This window comes from Marmota monax, unplaced genomic scaffold (genome assembly GCF_021218885.2).
Source record: "Marmota monax isolate L192 unplaced genomic scaffold, Marmota_monax_Labrador192_F-V1.1 WCK01_AAM20220418_F8-fsc00068, whole genome shotgun sequence".
Lineage (NCBI taxonomy): Eukaryota > Metazoa > Chordata > Mammalia > Rodentia > Sciuridae > Marmota > Marmota monax.
In genome coordinates, this window is record NW_026692352.1 from 7,159,111 (window position 1) to 7,175,644 (window position 16,534).

Here is a 16,534-nt window from a genome sequence, read left to right on the forward strand (position 1 = left end):
GGCTGAATAGGCTGCGCTGCGCTGGGTTGATGAGTGGCCTCAGCCTCCAGGGCCTCACCGTGTATGATGAGAATGCGTCTTCCCTGCTCTGATACATTGTCCTGCCCAGCTGGTGCATCTGAATCCCACCTTCACCTTGAAACCACCGCGGGGCAAGGGTCTGGAATATTCTCCTGGCCCCATCTTCAGGGCTTCTGATCTTATTGGTCTGTAGTGGCCCCAAACATGTACGTGGTGGTTTGGTTGGGTTCCTTGGGTGGTTCTAAGGTGCAGCTTAGATTGAGGACCGCTGGGTCTGGGATGTCTGTGTACCCTCCCAAGCCCAGCACCATTGCTCCTCCGCGAGCCTTCCAGCATACCTCGCTCCCACGTTCTGCTCGTCATGAACAATGGAATAAGGGAGGTGTGGGGGCCAGAATCAATTTCACCTGTCACGTGCGATACAAATATTTGTTGAGTTTCCTTCTCAAATGAGTCAAACCAGAGCTAGACTGACAATCATCAGATGGCTGCCCTCTTCCCAGAAGCCACTTTACATTTAGAACTGAGGAGCATTAATAGCATTCCTGCCGGTATACCTCAGTACCATGAGAGGTCAAAAAAGGCCTCACGGTGCAAAATGGAAACTGAGACCCAGTCAGGACAGGAGGAAGAAGCGCCATCTAGGCGACCTTTCCCCCAGCCCTGATCATGGACCCCCAGTAGCCACAGCCACTTGACCTTTGCTGGCCTTGCTTATAAGCAGGTCATAGCAAGTACTTCCTGAGTGCTTTAGGGATGAAGGAATCAGCAAATGAGTACCCTTTTGTTCTAGTGGTGTGAACTGTATCTGTGAGAACACTGTGTTGGTTTCCTGTTGCTGCTGTAGCAAATTCCCACAAACTTGACAGCTTGAAGTCACCCCCATTTATTATAGTATGTTCTATCATCCAACACTGGTTTCACTAGGCTAAAATCAGGGTGTTGGTAGGACAGCATTTCCTTCTGGATGCTGTAGGGGAGAAATGTCACATAAGATAAGGGGAAAGTACAATAAATTTGACTAATATAGCATTTAGAATTTCTGTTTATCAAAAGATGCCATAAATCAGGCATGGTGGTGCACACCTGTAATCCCAGCAAACTGGAGACAGGTTTGAGGCCAGCCTCAGCAATTTAGCAAGGTCCTAAGCAACTAGAGAAACCCTGTATCAAAATAAAAAAATAAAAAAGGACTGTGGCTGTAGTTCAGTGGTAGAGCACTCCTGGGTTCAATCCCTAGTACAAAAAAAAAAAAAAAAGTATGCCATAAGAGAAGTTGGGTGCAGTGGTGCACACCTGTAATCCCAGCCCCTCAGGAGACAGCAGGAGGTCAAGGCCAGCCTGGGCAACTCAGCCAGACACTGCCTCCAAACAATAAAAAGGGCCCAGGGATAAAGCTCAGTGAAAGGGCACCCCTAGATTCTATTCCCCAGTACCAAAAAACAACTACAACAAACAAACAAACAAAAAATAGCAATGTTGTGTCTCTGTACTTTGCTTCTGTAGTCAAATCTTTCTCTAACTCTAACTCTTCTGCCTTCTCCTTCACTCCCCTCCTCCTGGTGCTGGGTATCAAACCCACGTCCTGGAGCATGCTAGGCAAATTCTCTATTTCTTCCACTTGTGAGGACACAATGATTACACAGGAACCATCTGAATGGTCCAGGATTCTCTTCCTATCTTAGAACCGGTTGATTAGCAACCTTTGCTCCATCAATAACCTCCCTTCCCTTTGCTATATAACCTAATACACTCATAGGTTTCAGGGACTAGGGTGAGGACATCAAGGGAACCATTATTCTACCTACCATTGTGCCCAATAAATATTTATGGAATAAATGAACCATAATGAAAAAATGAGTAAAAGATGTATTGTACTTCCTTCTCATAGACCTCTTTGATGCAGACTCTCATTTTGGATGACTGTGTCATTAATCTTGAATTCCTTGCCCCAGATGCCATTTGCCCAGTACTTAAAAGAGACAGGAAAACAAGAAGACAGAAGGCATAAGTATCTTCTGGAAAATGAATTCTGTTTCCACAATATCCTCCCATTTCCCTGACCTGCGAGGGATTATCCCCATTTTACCGGAAAAATTCAGATTCAGGAACTTCATGGCTTAGGTGTGTCCGAAAACTGCAGTTATGGGTCTGCTGTGTGATTCAGGGTCCTGGTCAGTCTGTCTCTGTAGCTGGGTCGCTAGAGTGGTCCGGGGTGGTCCGGGTGTTGGGATGGCCACGCGGCCGTAGAATCCTGGCATCGCCTGCAGCCACTTGGCAATCAGGGGCATCTGGTGCCACCACCCTGCACATACTGCCCGGCTCCCTGAGCTCATGTGATACCGCCAGAGGGCGCGACCTACACACCATGGGCCATAGTCGTTGCTCTTCGTTCTAACCGGGACTCTCCGTCGCTTCCGTCTCTCCAGGACTACAGGACACGAGGCTGGTGAAGTATGCTGAGGACTCGGGGGGGGGGGGGGGGGGGCGATTCAGGCGACTTGGGTTCCCAGCGAGTCTATGAGCAGCTGGAGCTCCCAGGGCTCTCATTAGACTTGCAGCTGGGGAGGACGATCAGCTCAGCCTCTACTCCCTGACGTAACGCGCCCTCATCCCACCAGAGAGTGCTCCCGATTCCCTTCATGAGTCAAGCCTGATTGACACTCAAACCTCCCAAGGACCCCACGAGTAGGGAAAACGACGCACCTGTCTCACTCAGAACATAGATGCAAAAGACCTGCATTAAAATACTAACAAACGAAATGCAGCGCTAAAGGAGAAAGTATCAGGATTAAAACTGGGTATCCCAGTCCAGTTGGGTTTAGCATTACAAGATCAATCATGGGCTGAGGGTGTACCAGAGCTTGCCTGCTGGAGGTTCAGGTTTGATTCCCAGCACGGGGTTGAGGGAGGGGTCACAATTGATAGATGACACAGGAAGATACTTCTGTGATATATCACATCAAGAGAAATATGAGCATCTGAGATGCTCTGGGAAAAGTTTAATAAAATTCCGCATCCAAAAACAGTTTGCAATTTAAAAAAAAATTCAGCTTAAAAAAATTCAACATCCATTCATGACTCTAAAGAAAACCTTAGGGGTTAGGGGCTGGGGTTGTGGCTCAGAGGTAGAGCGCTCACTAGCATGCGTGAGGCGCTGGGTTCCATCCTCAGCACCACATAAAAAAAATAAAAAATAAAGATATTGTGTCCACCTATAATTAAAAAATAAATATATAAAAAAAGAGAAAACCTTAGGGGTGGGGGCTGGGGTTCAGTGGCAGAGCCCTCACCTAGCACATGTGACGCACTGGGTTTGAGTCTCAGCACCACATAAACATTAAAAAATGAAGGTATTGTGTCCATCTACCTAAAAAATAAATTAAAAATTAAAAAAGAAAAGAAAACGGGGGTGAAAGCATTCCTTTAGGTTAGGAACAAAACAGAATGTGCCCATCATCTCTTCATGGCCACTTCTGTTCAACATTCCCAGGACTCAAGAATGCAGCATAAAAAAATAGTCGGATGGGTAGGTCAGTGGTAAAACATCCTGGGTTCAGTCTTCAGTACCAAAGGGGGAGGGAGTGCATCAAGACAAGAAAAAAGCCTGGGCAGTGGCACACGGCCGTAATCCCACCGATTTGGGAGGCTGAGGCAGGAGGATTGCAAATTCAAAGCCAGCCTCAGCAACTTAGTGAGGCCCTAAGCAAATCAGTGAAACCCTGTCTCTAAATAACAAAATAAATAAATAAAAAGAGCTGGGGATGTGGCCCAGTGGTTAAATGTCCCTGGGTTCAAACCACAGTACCCCCCCCCCAAAAAAAAAAAGTACAGCAAAGTGAAACCTTTAAAACCTTGGAAGTTTACAATTCTATCCAATCCAAGTTCCCCTTTCTATATACAAATTAAGATATTCTCTCCATTCTGAAATGAAATTTTCAGATGATATAATCTGCCCACATACATTTTTAAATCAACCTAGTGCTCTAATTTTAAGCAAAATAAAATACATTAAGATAAAAATAATATACATTTTGAAGCAGGATTCAGCGGTGCAAACCTGTAATTCCAGCTACTCAGGAGGCTGAGGTAGGAGGATCACAAGTTCAAGCCTATCCTGGACAATTCAGTAAGACCATATTCCAAAAATAAATTTTTTTAAAAATTTGGGGGTGGATCTCAGTGGTAAAATGTTTGCCTAGCATGTGTGAGGCCCTGGGTTCAATCCCCAGCCTTGCAAATTAACAACAGCAACATGCATTTTGATGTGTAAATTCTTGGGCTTAACAACAACAAAAAAATCCCTGAAAATTTCCAAAACTCCCTCTAGGGGACATCATACTTCCTTGAGATGTGTTGGTCTACATAGAAAATCTGCTTCCCTATTTGCAGGTAAATGATTGGAGCTGGAGAATATAATGCTAAGTAAAGTTAGCCAATCCCAAAAAGCCAAATGCCAAATGTCTTCTCTGATTTAAGGATGCTGATTCATAATGAGGATGGGCAGGCAGCATGGGAGGAATAAACTCTAGATAGGGCAAAGGAGAGGGAGGGGAAGCAAGGGGAAGGGAGGGGGCATGGGGGTAGGAAAGATGGTGGAATGAGATGGACATCATTACCCTAAGTAGATGTATGAAAACAGGAATGGTGTGACTCTACTTTGTGTACAATCAGAGACATTAAAAATTGTGCTCTATTTGTGTAATATGAATTGCATTCTGCTGTCATATATAACAAATTAGAATAAATAAAATAAAATAATTTTTAAAAAATCTGCCTCGCATACACAAAACACCAACAGAAATGGATTAAATTAGTAAGAAAGCATACCAAATTTTCAAATGAAAAATCAATATACAGAAATCAACTTAATTTCTGTAAAGTAGCAACAAACAGGAAAATTCATTTTTTAAAAGTACCATCTGGAGCAACTCAGGTGGCTGAGGCAAGATCAAAAGGAGCCTGGGCAATTTAGTGAGACACTGTCTCAAAAATAAAAAAGGGCTGGGGATCTAGCTCAGTGGTAAAGTGCTTACACACCCAATACCAAAAATAAATAAACAAAAATAAAATTATAAAGAGCCAGGTGCAGTGGCTCATGCCTGTAATCCCAGCAGCTCGGGAGGCTGAGTCAGGAGGATCATGAGTTCAAAGCCAGCCTCAGCAACAGCAAGGCACTAAGCAACTCAATGAGACCCTGTCTCTATATAAATACAAAATAGGGCTGGGGATGTGGCTCAGTGGTTGAGTGCCCCTGAGTTCAATCCTGGGTACCCTCCCAAAAAATAAAGTAAAATGGGCTGGGGATTTATCTCAATTATTATTATTATTATTATTATTAAATATTAAGTACCCTTTTAGCTGGGAATGTAGCTCAGTGACAGCACTGGCATAACATTTATGATTCAATTCAGCACCACAAAAAATAAAAATTAAAAATAAATAAAAGTACCATGTATAACAAAAACAAAAGAGTACTTAGGATTGGATCTAAAAAAAGATGAGAGAAAATAATTTCAAAGTATTTAAAGATATTTCTTTAAATGAGATGGGGGTATAGTCCAGCAGTAGAGTGCTGCTTGTGTGGGCAGGGCCCTGCGATCAGTCCCCAGCACACAACACATAAACTCATGTAGAGAGAGATCAGGTCATGAGGGACCCCCAACACCCTGAGTCCCTTGAATCTTCACCACAAATAGAAAATGGGAATGATTTCATCCCCATTTGGCAAATGTGGAGGCTGAGGCCCAGGGAATGACCTTCCCAGAGTCGCATGAATCTGCTGGGCACTGAGGACTATGGGCCCAGGTCTCCTGACTGCCATTCCTGGGCCATGGCCACTGCACCAGTCACCACACTTGATATCAAGTCACCCCCCAGGCTGGAGCTACAAAAGCCAGAGGCCCAGCCTCCAAGCTTCAGAGAGGAGGAGGCAGACAGCAACTTGACTGTCTATTCCCTGAGGCACCCCGGGAGTGCTCTATCTCCCACAATTTCCCAGAATCCAAATTTCAATTAAAAATAAAAGGTGCAGGGGCTGGGGCTGGGGCTCACTGGCAGAGCACTTGCCTAGCATGCCTGAGGCACTGGGTTCAATCCTTAGCACCACATAAAAATAAAACAAAGGTATGCTGTCCATCTACAGCTACAAAAAAAATTAATGAAAAATAAAAAAAGATTCACATATGAAGGGATGGGTAGGAACAGCCACAGCATTTCTCATGCTGGGTTGAGGATATAGCTCAGTAGTAGAGCCCTGGCCTAGCATGTGCGAGGCCCTGGGTTCCATCCCCAGCAACACACACACACACACACACACACACACGCATTGTTCATGCCTCCATTGGAAAGAAAACCTCCTTGCTCCCTGCCATCTTAGTGGCACTTGGAGCTGGAGGCAGTAGCCCTTTGAGATGACACACCAGGCAGAGTTGAGGGCACAATTCCTAGGTGAAGCCCACCCCAGTTTCCCCTGCCTCATGCCACAACTACCCATTTCCCCAAAGAAGAAAAAGAGCAAATTAGGCTAGGCATAAAGGTACATGCTGTAATCCCAGCTACTCCGGAGGCTGAAGCAGGAGGATCATAATTCTGAGACCAGTCTGGGCAACTTAGTGAGACTCTGTCTCAGGAAAAAAAGAAAAAAAAAATGAAGTGGGGAGGTCATTGGGGATGTAGCTCATTGGTAGAGTACTTCCCTATCGTGAGTGAGGCCATAGGCACAATCTCTAGCACCAGAAAATAAATAAATAAAAAGCATTTTGCTACCTCCAGGGGGAAAAAAAGCTAGAAAATGTCATTTTAAAAAAATACAGATACTGAGTAATGGCACATATCTACAATCCCAGCCACTAGGAAGACTGAGGCAGGAAGAGCACAAGTTCAAGGCCTGATTTATCTCAAAACATTTAAAGGACTGGGGCTGTATCTCAGTGTTAAAGCACCCCTGGGTTTAATTCCTCCCAGTACAAAAAAGAAAAGAAAAGAAAAGAAAAAAGACAATGTTCATGATATCTGGAACTGTTCAATAGTTCGGAGAAAAAGTGCAAATGTATAGGGGGAGGGAGAGAAAGCAAAGATGGCAAAATATTGGTAAAAATAAGAGACCCAGAATAGCTAAAGCAATCCTTAGCAGGAAGAGTGAAGCAAGTGACATTACTATACCAGACCCTAAACTATACTACAGAGCACTCAGCACGACAATGTGTCCAGGGACACAGCCACATCAATGTTTATAGCAGCACAATTCACAATAGCTAAACTGTGGAACCAACCTAGATGCCCTTCAGTAGATGAATGGATAAAAAAAATGTGGCATATATACACAATGGAATATTACTCAGCAATAAAAGAGAATAAAATCATGACATTTGCAGGTAAATGGATGGAGTTAGAGAAGATAATGCTAAGTGAAGTTAGCCAATCCCAAAAAAACAAATGCCAAATGTTTTCTCTGATAAAAGGAGGCATCATGATTCATAGTGGGATAGGGAGGGACAGCATGGGAGGAATAGATGAATTCTAGATAAGGAAGAGGGGTGGGAGGGAAAGGGAGAGGGCAGGGGATTAGCAATGATGGTGGAATGTGATGGACATCATTATCCAAAGTACATGTATGAAGACTCGAATTGGTGTGAAAATATACTTTGTGTACAACCAGAGACATGAAAAACTGTGCTCTGTATATGTAATTGGAGTAGTAATGCATTCCACTGTCATATATTAAAAATTTTTTAAAAAATAGTAAATCCAAGTTAAAAGTATAAGGATACTCGTCATTTTATTTTTTTTCCCTTTTCTACAGGTTGACATTTTAAAGAATATAGTTGGGAGAAAATATCACACACAATAACAACCAAACTAGGAGGCTGAAGCAGGAGGATCACAAGACATCCCAGAAGCCAGGTGCAGTGCCACACAACTGTAACCCTAAACTTGGGAGGCTGAGGCAGGAGGATCACAGTTTGCAACCAGCCTTGACAACTTACTGAGACTGTCTCAAAAAAAAGGGGGGGGAGGGCTGGGGTTGTATGGAGCACTTGCTTCCCACATGTGAGGCACTGGGTTTGATCCTCAGCACCACAGTAAAAAAATAAACAAAATAAAGATATTGTGTCCATCTATAACTTAAATTTTTTTTTTAATTTAAAAAAGCTCTGGGGATATGGCTCAGCGGCAGAGGACCATTGGTTTCAATCCCCAGAAATGGGAGACCATCTGTGAAAAAAATAAAATAAGGACATAAACAATGATCTAAATAAAACGATTGTTCATGTTCTTATATACAACCACATAATATTACATATCTAAAGGAAATGAAATAAATATGTTAAAGGGATATCTGCACTCCCAATTTAACTGTACCACTATGTACGATAGTCAGTTATAGAATCTACTTTTAAGTGTCCATCAATGGATGAATTAATAAAGAAAATGTGGTATACACACAATGGAATACTATTTAGCATCTCAAATGACAGGAAGCCCTGTCATTTGAGATAACATGAATGGGACTGGAGATCAATCATGTTAAGTGAAGTAATCCAATGATGTCACTCATGTGGCATGATGTCACTCGTGGAAAAATCATAAATGTAGCCAATAGAATGAGTGTTCCTAGCCTGGGGAGGGGAGGAAGGAGAAAGAGAAATGTTGGTCAAAGGATCCAAATTGCAGTTAAGAAAAACAAGTTCAAGAGATCTGTTATACAAGAGGGTGACTATAACTAGGAACCATGTGTTGTACACTTGAAATGGCTGTGAGTAGGGTGGGTGTTGGAGAGGGGGACAGTGCTGGAGATCAAGCCCAGGACCTAACCTACTGCCTGCAAGGCAAGCACCCTTCTCCTGAGCTACATCTTCAGCCTTTTTTTTTTTTTTCTGAGACAGGGTCTCATTAAGTTACCCAGGCTGCCCTCAAACTTGTGACCCTCCTGCCTCAGCCTCCCAAGTAGCTGAGATTATATTTTAAATGTCCCTTCACACATAGAAAAATTATTAACTATTTCAATGCATATGTTAATTAGCTCAATTTAGCCATTATACCATGTAAAGCTATTTTAAGATATATTGTACATGGAAGTATACACAATTATTTATCAATTTAAATAAATAAATAATTTTTTAAAAAGAGTTTTGGTACTGGGACACTTTACCACTGAACTACACCCCCAGCCCTTTTTATTTTGAGATGGGGGTCTCACTAAGTTGTTCAGGATAGCCTCACACAGGCAATCCTCCTGCCTCAGCCTCCCTCTTCACTGGAACTGCAGGTGTGCCCCACCATGCCTGGCCCACAAACTAAAGATATTTTTTTAAAGTAAACTATATAACATTATAAAGATGTCAGAAAATGCCAGTTCTTTCCAAATTCATCTTTAAATTCAATTGAACCCTAATAAAAATTCAATTTGGATTTTTTTTTAAAGAATTCAATACAATCTAAAATGTAAATAAATAGCTAGGTCAATTTTAAGAACTAAGAGGCAGACAGGACTTTTGCCTTACTAGACATTCCCCAAAACTACGGCAATGCAGGTAGCCTGTCACTAAAGCAAGGACAAATCCGCAAACAGAGGCATAAGGAGCGAGATAGAGGCAGCTGCGTGGGCAGGTCCCTCAGAGGCAGGTGAAGGGAGGCTGTGCAGCGGGTGGCAAGAGGAAAACTAGTTCCATCATGGGAAAGAATAGAACCAGATCCTCATTTAACAGCACATCAAGGACGAAGTCAAGCAGATTAGTTATGTTTGAAATATAAAACTGTAAAGATACTAGAAGAAACTACAGGAGAATGTCTTGTGACCTGGGATTGAGGAAAGACTTTTCGAACAAAATTTCAAACTCATAAAACATGTCATTTTTTTTAAACATTTGAATTTGAATATATCAAGATTAAAGATTTCTGTCCAAGGAAAACATAAGGCCAAGGAAATAAAGGCTGACGGTGGGAGAGAGACGCACACTGTGTGAGCCCAACAGGAAAGAGGCCCAAGGGGCCAGCAGCAGTCCTCCAAGAGGAAGCACCCCACTCAGCAGCAGAGAGGAAGTCCTCAAGATCATGAATGAGCGGGCTAAAGGCCAGAATAGAACAATGAGATGTTATCTGCACTTATGGGTCAGCAAGATCAGGAAGCCCTCTGCATACCAGGTGCTGGCAGGGCTGTGTCAGGTGGGGGCGAGTGCGGGGACGGGCCGTGGGCATTCTGAGTAATGTCCTACCTTCTTCATTAAGTGGCACACATTTCTAGCCACCCATCAGTGGGGCTCTGAGGTGAATATTCCAAAGAAAATCTCACAGGCTGGTTTTATGCGATTGGCCATTGCTGCCTGGTTCCAGGTGCCTGCGAGTCTTCAGCCTCCTGAGTGCGTTCCTCAGGGAGTAGCAGGTAAAACAGGCGACAGACACTGTAGTTGCCAACGACTTAGACATTGTTACATGGGGACAAGAGGGATCTTAGAAGCCTAGTGCTGGGGCTCCAGGGGCAGCTCAAGTGGAAGAGCGCTTGCCTAACAGGGAAGACGGGCCCTGGGTTCCATCCCAGCACCACAGCTGACAGCTGAGAGCTGAGAGCTGATAGGTAGGTGGATAACGCAGTGCCCGGTACAAAAAGAAAGAAGCAGAGGAAGATAAGATTACATTTATGTAGATAAACAAGAGATGCATTACCTGAAAACGCATATAAAAAGATGCACATTAAACACCGTTAGATCTGTTGCCTCTGGCAGGAGAATGGAAATGAGGACGAGGGGATAAAAATTGTAGTCACCAGGGCTGGTAGCAGTGTCGCCCAGCGGCAGAGCTGACCTAGCATGTGCAAGGCCCTGGGGTTAGAAGCCCAGCACCTTGGAAACAACCAAAAGGACCAGGTGATGGTGTTCCCATGGTGGAGAGCGGGCCGACCTGCCTTTGCACCTGGGTCCAAATTAGCCAGTTTGGAGAGGCCCAGATGCTGAAGCTGGGGAACGGCCTGGGCCAGAGACATAGGAAAGAAGCAGTCCAGGCAGCCTGGCTCAAAGGCTCCCAAAGAGAGGACTGGGGAACTGAAAGAGGGTGGGGGGAAATAGCAGGGTCCTGGAGCAGGGCTGGACAAGCAACCCCGGGTGAAAAGGCCATGCGGAGACCCTGCCCACTAACTTGGTGTGCCCTAATAGGACACCGGAGCACAGTGGGCACACGTCCCGCTCTCCCCATTTGGCAGGCACATCCCACAGGTGGGCACAGACGCTCATCCCCCAGGCCTCCATGAGGCATTTGGAAGCATGACTGCCCCTCAGATGGAGGAAGCACCCACCCCACTGGGTTTTTCTAAAATTTGGGGAGAGGTGAGCTGGGCTCCCTAGAGAACCTGGATACGCCCATGCCCAGGAGGTAGGTGGGCTCTGATTATTCTAGCCTGCGAAAGCTGGGCATGTTATGCCAGATTCGTGGGACCCCAATAGACCTCCAGGAACCGAATCCAATGCAATCACACAAGAGTCTTGATTGCAAGCTCGAGCCTGGACTCACAACCTTTCCCAACGCAGTGGTCCCAGGGAGTGAGTCCCGGTCCTTTGTTCAGTGAGATTTTATAGGTTTTGGGAGATGCTCTATGCGTCACAACATCACACAGCAGATCATTCCATACCGCGGGAAAGTCAAACAACAATTCTTTTTTTTTTAATATTTATTTTTTAGTTTTCAGTGGACACAACATTTTTATTTGTATGTGGTGCTGAGGATTGAACCCAGTGCCACATGCATGCCAGGCGAGCGCGCTACCTCTTGAGCCACATCCCCAGCCCAAACAACAACTCTTAACATTGATTAGCACATTCAATGGCGGGAACAAGTTGGGTAGGGGTGATTGGTTAGTACAAGAGGGGGGTTCGTTTGAACTGATTAGTTTAGGCCACGAGGGGTGTTCGTGCTAAACTACATGGTTTCCCAACATGTTATCAACCACCATAAACTACTTGGGGATCATCTGGCATTCCAGGTGTTTTCCCTGTCTCATGCTGATTGGCGGTTACTAGGGCGGTTGCTATGGGTCCTCACCTAGCCTAACTGAGTCAGGGATACCTGGCGCCTCAGACCTCTCCTGTTATTTACAGACAAACAATTCAGCAGGGTGAGTATGTACTTAGGAGTGCTCTGTGGGTTTTTCCAAGGACAAGGGTCACGCCCCTTTCCTTAGGACAGCCTTGAGGTAGAAGCTGCTATTATTTATTTTTAAAAATGGAGTCACATTAGTTTCTCAGGCGCACCTATTATATTGAGTATATGGGGGAAATGCGTCATGGTGATCCCTTAGATGTGTCTCAACTTGGCAATGGAGACTACCCACAGGCCCCTTTCCTCACAGATGCCTGTGTGGCTGGCCCTCCATGCCCATGCCGAGTGATGACAGAGGCCCCCTGAAGACACTCCTCCCACCTGCCCCCCGCTCGGCCCGTTGTGCAAACCCCCAGCCCACTCAAGACCCGGCTATGTGCCACCAAGAATCAGAAACCACCACCCGCTCCCCTCTGAAAGGTCAATCTTGCTGCTCAGTCGGCCCTCCCTTTGCCCTCTGCGGCTGGGAAAACTGCCAGTCTTCTTAGCATTGAATCAAGATGCTAACAATTTCTTCAAAAATGGGCCCTCTCCACCCTGGGACAGTCATTTACACAATAACACTGTCTTGGTAAAGGATCCCTTCCTCCCCCCTCCCCGCCCCCCAGCCTATGTCCCGCCTGACCTTTGAATGACAAACAGCTCCATTAAAGCATTTTTCTCAACAGAAGAGCAGTCTGTCCAGAAGATTTATCCTGATGCTCCCAAGAACACAGAAATGACATCAGTTTTTTAAATGCCACCCTTGATCTTTACTCCTGCTCTCAACAGTTTTAGACAGGAGTAAAGGTTTGGATGTGGACTTGTGCAAGGTCGTGGGCTGCTGGGCTAGAGTTTTGAGGGGCTGCAGCCAGGGAGCTAGGATGGCACTGGACCCGAGGGAGAAAGGGCAGAGGGTGGGAGGTAGCCAGAGGGGAAGGGGCTTGGGGCTGTGGTGTAGTGGGGGCAGGTGCAGCTGGGCTGATCCCTGTAAATGGGAGGTGGGAGGTGGAGTGGGGGAGTGGGAGTTTGTCAGGCAAAAGAAGAGGCTGGCTCAGGTCAGGCCTTGTGGGCAGTGACAGATGGGAGGGTCCAGCAGACAGGTTGTGAGCTGCAGCTTGGAGAAGGTCTGAACACCTGTATTGGAGAGTGAGGGGCCCTGGGAGCAAGCGGAAGCTCTTGGGGTTCCTTACATCCATACCTCAATCTCTGCCCCTCCTCCTATCCCCGGGACTTCCCAGCAGGCAGAGGTGGGAGGCGGCTGGATATCTCAGGAGTGCTCAATGCCAGGAGACTGCTGGCTACCTGGCTCCTCCCACCTGCCCCCTGCTCAATCCCTTGTGCCCTCTGTGAAGCAACCTGAACCCTCTCTTCTGGGCCCAGGTTTATGTATCCTGAAGTACCCCTCCACACCAGAGCAATTCAGGGCTCTGCACAGAAGTGGGGAGAAGGAAACCCCCTTGGCCAAACTCTTACGGATGGGGGGTATGGGGACTCCTACTGGCAGCCCCCAGCCAATCCCAGATCATACCAGTATTCTAGTGGGTAGCACTAGTGGAGCAGAAGATTCCTTCCACATATCAGGGCCTCCTAGTGCCAAAACACCTGAAGCTTCAGCAAAACCCAAAAACTTCTTAGGCACATGAGCTCCTGTCCCCAGGCACCAAGGGACAGCAATTCTACCTCTCCCTGGCTTCCCTCCAGACCCAAATGTCTTAAGGCCCAACTGACCCCTTGCACACCCCCTTCAGCTGTGTTACCCCCACCCATGCACCCCCTCACTGCTGGGAATGCAGACCCAGTCGGCCAAATCCTGCAGAAGGGAGGAGGACGGTGGATCTCTACCTGCTGGAGGAAGGGCACGGGCAGGTGCTGCTTCCTCAAGGTCTCAGATGATCCAGGGAGGACCTGCGCCCACCCTTGCCCCCCTACATGGCCCACTGGCTCTGGTCCTCTGGATACAGAATCCAGAGACCCTTGAGACTCAGCTGTCTTATCTCGGTAGCCCACTCCCTTCACTGTCTGGGCCTTGGGCAGGATACTCAGCCTTGTCCCAAGGGTCTGGGGTCTGTGCCATTAACTTACAGGGCTCAGCAGAGAGAATCTAAGTGGACAGTCCTGACATGGGAGAAGATATATCTCCGAAAAGGGTCCTGAGGAGTTTGGGGTAGGGGAGGACAGGGAAACTGACTGAGGACAGGTAGGGTTCTTGACATAATATGATGGAAAAGAATTTCAACAAATCTAGTAGAGGCACGAATATTTATTTAGGAAAGCAGGAATTCCACATTCAAGGAGAAGAGAGGTGTGTTTTCAGGGTTCTTTTTTAAAGGAAACTTAGTAAGAGGTGAGTATGGGAAAGTTTATGGGGATGACATCAGTCTGGTGATCTCACGATGGTTTATGGCAGCCTGGTCATTCCTAGTATCCTTAGACTGACCAACAGATAATGCCAGAAAATCCCCTAGATAATTTCTCCAAATATGTTATCTGTTTGCTTAATATATTTTTTTCTTTTTTTGATACTGGGATTGAACCCAAGGGCACTATGCCATTGAACCACATCCCAACTGTTTCTTTTTATTTATTGATTGATTTTTTTTTGTAGTTGTAGATGGACAAAATGCCTTTATGTTATTTGTTTTTACGTGGTGCTGAAATTCGAACCCAGTGCCTCATGCATATTAGGCAAGCCCTCTGCCACTGAGCTACAGCCCCAGCCCTCTTTTTATATTTTATTTTGAGACAGGGTCTCCCTAAATTGCTGAGGCTGGCTATGAATTTGCAGTCCTCCTGCCTTGGCCTCCCTATACGCTGAGATTACAGAAGTGCCCCACTGTGCCAGGTAATCTATTTTTTGATGGGCTAATTAACACTGCACAAGGCAGACTTACATATTTCCCTGGAATCTGAGAGTGACAGAACTGGGAGCAGGACAGGCTGAGGGAGTGGCAGCCTGGAAAGCATGCAGAACTTCTGGGTACAATTTTATTTCCTTGTCCTTCCTTCACATCTCCTTGCTACTTTTTTTTTTTTTTTTTTTAAGAAAGGGTCTGGCTGAGTTGCTAAGTGCCTCACTAAGTTGCTGAGGCTTGGTTTGACTCTCCATCCTCCTGCCTCAGCCTCCCAATCTGCTGGGATTACAGGCATGTGCCACTGGGCCTGGCTCCTTGCTACCCATTTTTAAAAATTTCTTCTATCTTATCTAGTCCCAGTGCTTTAGAAAACAATCTGATAGTTCCTCAAAAAAGTTAAATGTGGGGGTTTAGGGGCATAGCTCAATGTGTGCTAAGCATTTGTGAAGCCCTAGGTTCAATCCCCAGCACCAAAAAAAAAAAAAAAAAAAAGTAAACTTCAGGACCCAGCAATTCTACTCCTAAATATATATACCCATGAGAATTGAAAACAGATGTACACACAAAAGTTTGCATGTGAATGTTTATAGTAACCTTATCATAGTGGCCCCAAAGTGGAAAATCCCAAATGTACATCAACTGATGAATAGACAAACCGAATCTGGAATATCCATAAAGTGGAGTATTATCCAGTCATTAAAGAGAATAAAGTATTGATTCATGCTGCAGGCATGGGTGAGCCTTGAAAACATTATGGGAAGTGAAAGAAGGCAGAAACAAAGCCCACAGGTTGATAATTTGATTACATGAAAGGTCCCGATGGACCAATCCGTAGAAACAGAAAATAGGTTAGTGGTCGCCAAGGACTATGGGGAGGAGGAATGGAAATGACTGCTAATGGGTGCTGGGTTTCTTTGGGGGATGATAAAAATGTTCTGAAAAAAATTTTTTTTTGTACTGGGGGTTGAACCCAGGGTTGCTAAGCTGTATCCCTTACCTTTTTTTTTTTTTTTTTTTTTGAGACAAGGTCTTGTTAAATTGCTGAGGCTGACTTAAACTTGAGATCCTCCTGACTCAGCCTCTGGAGCCCCTGGGATTGCAGGCATGCATCACCATGCCCGGCTTGCCTGAAATTAGTAACAACTGCACAGTTTTGTGAGTATATTAAAAATGATATAGTCAGAGAAGTGTCCCTCCCTCCTTTCCCTGCCATCCCATTCTACCTTTCTTTCCACATGTCCAGTAGGTAACCAATCTCTTTAGTTTCTGCTCTATCCATTCTGTATTTCCTTTACACAGATGAGCAGGTTGTGTTCTTTGGTTGTGTTGTTGTGTGTGTGTTCTTATAGTTTCTTCTTTCTCACATAAAGAGGAGTGTACTACAGACACTCTTTAGGTTTTTTTGTTTGTTTGTTTTTACTCTTTCTTTCTTTCTTTCTTGACCCTGGGAATTGAGCATACGGCCTTGTACATGTTAGGCAATCACTCTACCACTGAGCTGCTTCTCCAGCCCAGGTTAGGTTTTAATATCCAGGATAGTAAAAAAAATACAAGCAGTGCTTCAGAGAGGGATGCAATTGAGGGTAACT